At 31.0% G+C, this 10116-nt stretch overlaps 1 long non-coding RNA gene across 25 annotated transcripts; it reads right to left on the minus strand.

The window, feature by feature from the left end:
• Positions 1 to 471: 471 nt before the first annotated feature.
• LOC107633810 (uncharacterized) lies at positions 472 to 8047 on the minus strand. Of its 25 annotated transcripts, none has more exons than XR_015902432.1 (5): positions 7392 to 8047; positions 6946 to 7046; positions 6399 to 6843; positions 6228 to 6271; positions 472 to 6135 (listed from the first exon to the last, which is right to left on the minus strand). It is a non-coding gene; the product is annotated as an uncharacterized LOC107633810 (long non-coding RNA). The 25 variants fall into 25 exon arrangements; XR_015902431.1 differs by having other exon boundaries at positions 6399 to 6474; positions 6762 to 6843; positions 6946 to 8047; XR_015902411.1 differs by having other exon boundaries at positions 6399 to 6671; positions 6762 to 6843; positions 6946 to 8047.
• Positions 8048 to 10116: the final 2069 nt, after the last annotated feature.

A 10116-nucleotide genomic window follows, 5' to 3' on the forward strand; every position in this document is an offset into this window, starting at 1 on the left:
TATTATTGGTTATGGAGATTGTAAATTGGGGTTTTGAGAATGAGGAGTGAATAGTTTAATTAGCAATTAAAGTAAATGAAGAACAAGCAATTTAAATGGCAAGTAAAATAAATCAATGACTGTAAATAGACTTTTGGCAAGGTATGAGAAATTAGAGGTCCTATCCTAGTTACCCTTATCAATGATGATGAGAATTGAATCTTAATTTCACTTTGTTAACCTTTACTAAGATAAAGGAAGGTCAAGGGATTAATTGGTTTGATCTTCGAATCCTATTTATTTCCTAACAAAAGATTGGGATTATTGAAGTTCAATTTAATTAGCAAAGATAACAATTATCAATCATGTTTGAGTTTGATAACTCCTGAGTTACTGATTTCTTAATCAAGACCAAAAGGAGAAAAGTAAATCTACTGGAATAAAAATGTCTTCAGATGGGAATAACAATAATGTAAATAAAAGAAAGCAATATTAAACTGAAATACCTCAAATAACATTAATTCAAAAGAGTAATCTGTAACATGGAAGAATTCATAAATTAAATTGCAAAAGTAAATAAAAGGGAATATTGAACCTGATAAAGAGATAATCCTGAAAGCGAATAAAATCCTAATTCTAAATCCTAATCCTAAAGAGAGAAGAGAGAGGAGAGAACCTCTCTCTAAAACTAAATCTAAATCATGAAAAACTAACTAAAGTGGAGACTCTCCCTGAATGGATGCATTCCCCTACTTCATAACCTCTGGTCTATGCCTTCTGGACTTGGATTTGGGCCAAAAAGGGCTTCAGAATTCGCTATGAGCGTTTTCTGTAATTTCTGGTGCGTGGCCTCTGTCACGCATCCGCGTGGGTCACGCGGTCGCGTCATTCGGAGTTTTCCTAGTCACGCGGTCGCGTCAATCATGCGACCGCGTCAATGCCTTTTCGCGCTGGCATGCGGCCGCGTTGCCCATGCGATCGCGTGGCTACCAGTTTCTGCAAAAACTCTGTTTGGTGCTTTTCTTCCATTTTTTGTATGTTTCCTTTCCATCCTTTAAGTCATTCCTGCCTTAGAAGATCTGAAACTACTCAACACACTAATCACGGCATCAAATGGAAATAAAGGTAATTAAAATAATTAATTTTAAAGCATAGGAAACATGTTTTTCACATACATCACATAATAAGGAAGGAAAAGTAAAACCATGCAATTAATATGAATAAGTGGGTGAAGGATTGAATAAATTACTCAAACTAAGCACAAAATATATCATAAAATATGGGTTTATCAGTGGATTATAATCTATGAAAGATTATTATGAATAGTCCTCAACTCCCTACCAAAACTGGTGTTGATGGTGTTGTTACTTCCAAAATTGAAGCAGAATAGAATGAAGATCACAAGAAAAAGGTAGAACTCAATGCCAAAGCAATCAATATGCTTAACTGTGCAATCAGTTTCGAGGAATATCAAAAGGTTTCAAGATGCAAAACAGCAAAGGAAATATGGGATAAGTTTCAAGTCACACTTGAGGGCACCACACAAGTAAAGAATACAAGGATTGACATGCTGAGCAAAGAGTATAAAATGTTCTCTATGAAGGAATGAGAATCAATCGATGACATGTTTGAGAGATTCTCTATCATCATCAACAATTTAGATGCTATGGACAGGCACGGACCTACGCTTGGTGATGGGGGGGGGGACTTGCCCCACTCTCATTTTATTTTTTAAACAAATATATAATATGTCCCCATTTTAAATTTTAAATGACCCCACTACAAATAAACTAAACCCAATTATTAAAAATCCCAAACCTATTTTATCTTTCTATTATGTTGACTATTCATTAACCTAATTAAATTTAGTCTTCTTCCATTCTCAAATTTTAGCCGTCACTTATTTATTCTCTTAAACCCTCTTCTTAGTTTTATATTTTCAACATTCTTTTTCTATTCCTTGTCTAGTGGTCATCTTCTCTTCATCCAAAGGTAATTTTTAAATTCTCTATTTTATTTTATATAGCTTTCTATGACTCCATGTTCAATTTCATTATTTCTCTTTTTGATATTTTCAATTACAAATTTTAATTCAAACAATTATAGTTTAGGTATTAATCTATTTTTTATTCTCTTCATGAATTTATATATTTTATTTTATTCTCAATTTAGTGATCCTTATTATTTATTTGTTTATCTTTCGTTCTATTCTATTATATGTAATCATGTTGCATATAAATTTTTAAAGTGAATTGATCAATTTACTAATTTAGAATATATATTTTTTTTATTTTTAGAAATAGTAATAGAAAAATATTTCAAAAGAAAGTTACCCCTAGAATCTGAAGTCACTCCATTAGATTTAAAGTGAAAAAAGTTAGTGGTTAATGTAATTTTTGATTTTTTTGTATTCAAATAATTAATGTGCACTTTTATGTTTTTAAATTTAAATTAATATATCTTTTGATAGTAATGTGTATTATTTTTGCTCTCCTGACATAAATTTTCTGGGTCCGTCACTGGCTATGGAGATTACTCATTCCGAACAAGTGCTGGTGAGAAACTAAGAGTGGGAAACTAAGACTATTGTTATCTCTGAAAGCAGTAACCTAAGTCAAATGACCTATAATGAGTTGAGAGAAAAGTTACTAGCATATGAAATCACTCACATAAAAAATGATGCAAAAAAGAAAGGAGTAGCTCTTAAATTATGTACTGAATCATTAGATAACGAATCCAGTGATTATTTATCAGATGACGAGTTTGTGTGTTTTGCTAGAAAACTCAGAAGGATGATGAAACTAAAAGAAAAAAGCAGATAGCATCTCAAAGAAACCAAAGAAGGACATAAGCAAAGTCATTTGCCACAATTGTAGAGAAACTGAACACTACAAGTATAAATGTCCGAAGCTAAAGAAAGAAGATAAGTTTGGAAGGACAAGAAGAAGGGTCTTATGGCTTCTTGAGAAGATCTGGAAAATGACTCTGATGAGGATAATGAATCTGACCACAGCTCTCAAGCATGCTTGATGGCAGACCACAGTCACCCTAATAAGGTAATCTTTGTTGAAACCTTCTAATGAATAACTCCATCTCATGATTGATGATCTTATTGAAAAAATAAGAAATTTTATGAATCAATGCCATGTACATGAATATGAAAATGACATCCTAAAAGCAGAAAATGCCATTCTCAAAGAAAAATTGAGGGAATCTGAGACCACTGTTGATCTTGTTGAAGAAAACAAACGGCTTAAAGCTGAACTCAGTAGTTGTGATAGACAACATTCTGTTGTTGCACAATTAAACTATTTTGAAGAGAATGAAAGGTTGCATAAAGAGGTTAAGAGTCTAAAACTAGACTTAGCTAAATTTGCTCAAAGTTTTGAAAATTTAGATAAATTGTTAGCTAGTCAAAGACCTATTTTTGAAAAGACTGGGTTGGGTTATTGTGAAAAATCTGAATCTGTTTTTAAAATTTCACACATTGAAAATGAATCTTCTACTTCTAAAGACAAAAGATTTCAAAACCCAAATCACCTTAAAAAAACCAGCAACCAATAAATTCTGTAACATATGCAATAGAGATGGTCACTTTTCTATTCAATGTTTCATTTTTGAAAGAAAAATTGGCAATAAAGTTTACAAAATAGCTGGTAAATACAATGCACTTAGACAACCAAAAAGGTTTAACATTAAAAGATCAAAAAATATTTGAATACCTAAGGTCACTTAAGAGCTTTGTGCAATTTTGCCTAGCATCCAAAAAGAAGAATGACATGTGGTACTTGGATAGTAGATGCTCTAGGCACATGACCGGAAAGGCCACATACTTCATCAAACTTGATAAGTACGATGGAGGTTTTGTGGCTTTCGGTGACAATGGTAAAGGAAAGATTGTGGCCGTAGGTAAGGTTGGTAAGAGTTTCTCAACTTTCATTAACGATGTATTTTTAATTGATGGATTAAGCCACAATCTTCTATGCATTAGCCAATTGTGTGACTTAGACTATTTAGTCATTTTCAAGAAATTGGAATGCTTGGTTGTGTGTAAAAAATTTGATGATATCTTGTTTGAAGCTAAAAGATACAACAATGTGTATGGACTAACCTTGGAGGAACTAAAAGAACAAAATGTAGTTTATTTCACATCCATTGAATATGAAAAATGGTTATGACATAAGAAATTAGGACATGCTAACATGTTCCAAATTTCTAAACTTGTGAAAAAGAATTTAGTTAGAGATCTTCCAAAAATAAAATTTGACAAAGACATCACTTGTGATACTTGTCAATCGGGCAGACAAACTAAATTTTTTTTAAACCCAAGAATGATATCTCAACCAAAAAACTATTGAAAATGCTACATATTAATCTTTTTGGTCCTACTAGGACTCAAAGCTTTGGTGGTAAATACTATGGTTTAGTGGTGGTTGATGACTATACTAGATTTGGATGAGTTTTTTCCTTGGCTCATAAAAATGATACTTTCATTACTTTTTCAACTCTATGCAAAAAGATTCAAAATGAAAAAGATTTTAAAAATAGTTTCCATAAGAAGTGATCTTGGAAAAGAGTTTGAAAATCAAGACTTTGAATAATTTTGTGATGAATTTGGTATTTTTCATAATTTTTCATATCCTAGAACACCTCAACAAAATGGAGTTGTTAAAAAGAGAAATAGAAGCCTCCAAGAAATGGTTAGGGCTATGCTTTGTGAAAATGAAATTTCAAAATTTCTTTGGGTTGAAGCTATAAACACAGCTTGTTACATGTTGAACTGAACCATCATTAGAAAAATTTTAAAGAAAATACCTTATGAGCTTTGGAAAGGAGTACCACCCAATCTTAAGTACTTTTATATTTTTGGATGCAAATATTTTGTGTTAAACACTAAAGATAATTTTAAAAAATTTGATCTAAAATCTTATGAAGGTATCTTTGTTGGCTATTCAATAAATTTACAACACATTACTAGACAACACCGAAATAAAATTATCCTTATCAGTATTGCATTTCAAGAAATTTTTTGAGGGACTAAAACCAAAACATCCTAAATTAATCTAAGCCCTTTTAGATTAGTTTGTATATAGTTTTCACTCAACTTAAAGTCCTATTAACATCGATAAACAATATGAAAGGCCATGAGCAAAATAAGATTAATTAATTACTTAATCCTTTCAATAGTAGTTATTCAGGCAGAGCATATAACACAAACCTTAAAAATAGACCTGCAATGGTAATCCTGGTCAAGCTACTCTCATTTTCTTCCTCCAAAAGACTTGCCTACAAGGAAGATATATAATCAATTAATTGTTCCCCAGGGATGCCAGAAATATTATGGCACATCAAAGGACCAATAGACACGGCAACTTGCCAATGCAGAGAGAACTAGATAAACATTTTTCATTAATGTATTTAAAATCAACAAATGCTGAATAAGATCATCTGAGATAAACATGTAGAGGAAGTTTCTCATCTCTAGAATTTGAATACTGAGATAATAACTAAAGATTTTTTAACCTCATCAAGCCAAATTCAAATACATTTTCCAAATTTACTGAGTAATACTTCGTGTATAGATTGCATGAACATGCAAGACAAATATGCCCTTAGGTATTAACCATTATTCTAGAGTCAGCTTGCTTTTCAAATATGAAGGCAAGGGTTTATGTTTATGTACCTCTAGATCAACAAAAGTATTGTAATCATAACTCACAAAATGATTCAGCGGTGGATACACCCTTACATTCTCCTTTTAGAGGAACTTTTTCTAGTTGATTATATTGTACCTGCTAGATATAAGTGTAATGTAGCATCGATGGTGAAGAATAATGTCAGAATATCTCAGAAAAAATTCAATATATCCTACATATTTAATGTATCTCATGATAATCTTCCGAATATAATATGGAATGTCATTAAGGAAGGATTTTGTTATTTGTCATTTGCCAATTGTACTATGTTTATTATTTTAATTAGGGTTAGGAATTTTACTTTGCATGCAGATTTTAGCTCTTACTCATAATACTAGACCAGCACCTGATCCGATTCTTAATATATATATATATATATATTTCGGTTGATTTTTGTTTAACTTTTAAACACTTACATCATTCCATGCATGTTATAAATCTTCCTTTCCCTACACATATTCTATGGCATCAACAGGTGATGCAAACGGTATCAGGAAGGGAAGAATGATTCACAAATAAAGACACAAAAAAGAATATAATCAAGGAAATTACCCAAGAGAGAAAAAGGGATTGCATTAATAGTTCAAGCTGGAATTCTGCAAATTAATGGCAATTGTATGGTTATTTTATATGCCATGTATATGCAAAAACTATTAGCTTTATGATATTTGATCATCAATAAAGGAGATTACAATCAAATAACGTAAAAGGTTGTAGATATACCAGAATCTTTGATGCAAATAAATATATGGTCCACAACAACTGAGACAAGAGAGTGCCCAGCAGCTTCATTAGATCACTGTCATGATTCAAATTCAAAGACGACTCAAAAATCTAGAATAATAGAAGAGCTTTGTCCAAAAACGAGCTTTTGAAAACTGATTTTCTCAAAGGTGGGAAAAGTTAAGGCAATTCAAACCTAGGCCTTCAAATTCACATCTCCTCTATTTAGACAGATAGATAATCCTGTCATAAAGCAGAGAAGTGCACGAAGTTCTGCACACATGATATATTAACTTCATACAACATCTGTGTCACTTGTATCGATTCAATATGGATACATGTAGAAAGTGTCCTTTTAATTACCTGGCTCACTTAATGTAGGACAAAGAGCTTCTGTGATGTGCAACTGAAACTCAAGCCCAAGTGGACTGTTGCAGACTGTTCTCTGAATTGTGATATGAGGAATAGCAAACATAGTAACATATCAAGAGTCAAGAATCTTAGCCTTTTAGAAGAAAGTAGATTACAATAATTAGAGGAATTGTACATATGCTTCTCCCGATATTCCTTCTAAAAAACACTCCCCTCCAAAGAATACTCGTTTTGTACCATCATCATCTCTCATGTTTGCTCGCTCTTGAGAACAGCCTAAAGTTCATCCCTCAACATGTCAGGATAAGGCAAAAGATCAATAGACAGATTCTCACTCCAGTTTCTGAAGAGAAAGAGGTGGGGAGTGAGAAATACCAATGAATGGATAGAGATGAAATACAATATCAATATTTAGAAGGTAATTATCCCAATATCGGTCACAGACACATAAGATGTAAAATGAAAGGCGTAATGTAGTCATTTGAATACATATATATACTTCCTATTACTTGTTTGCCTCCCTAAGATTTACAACCTGATAATGCAGACGGAAAAAATCTTCAATAATATTTATACCAAGGGTCCCAAATTAATTGTAAGCACGAGCAAAAACATAATTACCTCCCAGCTTTCATTTGTGGTATACAGCAACAAATTGTGAATGGTGACCGATGCCATAGGCGGTGCCCTACCGCCAGAGATATAGGGATACTTATGGATAAGTTTCTGATAAATTTATAACATAATTTTTTGGTCAAAGAGGACGAACAGTCCATCAGGTTTATCTGTAAAGCCACCACATAAAAACATGCACTATCATTAAACTCTATTGCAATGAATGCAGACCAAATACTGCACTAATGACCAAACCCAGCAAAGAAGATATAAATATTGATTTCAACTAATAAATTAACTGTTTGAATTTGTATAGTCATTCCATCTGAAATCTGATGGAAGTCCACAGTCAGTAGCAATAAGGAACATTCAAATTGAACATGCACAGCAGACAAATAATTTCTATTTGCAACAAACTATTAATCCTTATCCTAAACTAGTATATCTTCATAGATCTTTATTTTTATGCTGCATAAGAATCTCTCAACAATCAACAGCAACAACGTTAAAGTTGAAAGGATGGAGAATGATAGAAAAATGTGGAGTCCAGCTAAGGCATGAAGTAAATCAATTCAAATCTCCCAACTCTGTTAAACAGTAGTTTTTTATCTTCATTTCCATTTTCAATTGTGTACATCCATTGTAAAGTTTAACAACTACAAGCATCACACAACTAGTGAAATACACATGGTAGCATTACTCAGCCACACATAACATAATCTCAGCCACCTACAACTAGTAAACATTTAAAATTATTTTTAAGATTCTAAAATTCATTTAAAAAATTTTAAAATTATTTTAAAAAATATTTTAAAATTCTTAATAAAAAGAAACATCTGAACCTAATAAAAATAAATATAAAAAATCTAACAAAAAAAAAAGATATTCAAAATTATTTTAGAAATTTTAAAACCTATCAAAACGAGATATCTAAAAAATATTAAAAAAACATTCAAAAATAAAAAAAATCTAAAATTAAAAAAATAATCTAAAACCTAAAACAAAGAAACATTTAAACCATAAAAAATATATTTTAAGTAATTTTTTATTTTTAATTTCAAAATATTTTTTATTCTAGTTGGTTGTAATTGACTGGACCATTAGTTGGTCCCTTAGACTTTCCCTAAATGAATACAACGTATGCCCATAGCAAAATCCTAATCGGTTCAAATAGTTTTACATAATCGTTTTTAATAATAGAACAGATCAAATAATTATATGTGTTAAATTAAATCAGAACAAATTAAGTTTGTAATTAATAAATTTAACTCTTTAATGTTGTCATTGTTCACATTAAACAATTGGACCTTGGTACAGTGTAGTATACATTACATTGATTTTTATTTTTGGATATATTTTTATTCTAAAGAAAAAAGCAGTACATCATTTTCAGTTATATAATACACAATTTACATTCAGACTAGACAAAAAATTATTTTCACAATCCTTTTTAATAATAGAATTGATCAAATAATTATATTTGTATTAAATTAAATCAGAATAAATCAAGTCGAATACTATAAAATCTATAAAATCAGTTTTCAATTAATATATCTATATCTTTAATTCTATCCATGTTTACATTAAACAAACGGTTCGTTTATAAGACGTCGGTGCATATATTATACAGTACATTGGTTTCCTCTTTTATTCTTGTTACGTGATCAACAATCATACCTTTGTTCCATCTTTTTCTTCAACTTCTAAGAATTTAACAGAGTTATTTTCCAAGATTAAGTTAGGAAGGACATGATTTTCGGGTGGCTTTTCATACTTAGAAATTTTTTAGACTGGATCATTAGTTGGCTATAATAGACTGGATCATTAGTTGGTCTCTTAGACTTTTTCTAGCGTTTGGTGGAGAGACAGAGACGGAAAGACTGAGACTGAGAGATAGAGACTAAGAGATAGAGATTAAAACAAATCTCAGTATTCTGTTTGGTGCAAAGTGGGAGACAGAAATTAAAATAAGAGTGAAATTCTAATTTAATTTGTACAAAAGGTAAAACTGGAATTAATTAATTGAAATAAAGGTATTTTAGGTATAAAATATTATTAAAGTTTCCGTCTCCATCTTTAAAAATTTTAGTCCCTGTCTTTAAATCAACAAACATGATACTGAGTGTCAGTCTCCCAGTCTCTGTCTCATTACCTCAAAACAAACGCTACCTAAATGAATATAACGTCCATGCACATAGCAAAATCCTAGTTTGACTCAAATATTTTTACATAATCGTTTTTAATAATAAAATAGATCAAATAATTATATTTGTGTTAAATTAAATCAGAACAAATCAAGTATGCAATTAATAAATTTAAATTGCTAATGAATTATAACTTAAATGGCATAGTCTCCCCATACTCATCTAAGAAGTCATGGGTTCGAGTCTCCTTATCTTTGGTAAAAAAAAATTTATAAATTTAAATTTTTAATGTTGTCATTGTTCACATTAAACAATTTGATCTTGGTACAGTGTAGTATACATTATATTGATTTTTATTTTTGGAACTATTTTTATTTTAGCTTACTCTAGTTGACTGGACCTTAGTTAAATACAACGCCTTCGTAGCAAAATCTTAAATAACTGGTAGAAGGCAGCACCTAAAGAAACCATAGCCACCCAAATCAGAAACTTAAATATATCATTGAATAATTTAAAAACTTAATACTCCTCCCGTGGACCCTAGACATTCTCGAACCAGTTGTCGCGCCCACACCTGCATGAAAGGT

Source organism: Arachis ipaensis, chromosome B1 (genome assembly GCF_059453495.1).
Source record: "Arachis ipaensis isolate K30076 ecotype BB chromosome B1, ASM5945349v1, whole genome shotgun sequence".
In the NCBI taxonomy this organism is placed as follows: Eukaryota; Viridiplantae; Streptophyta; class Magnoliopsida; order Fabales; family Fabaceae; genus Arachis; species Arachis ipaensis.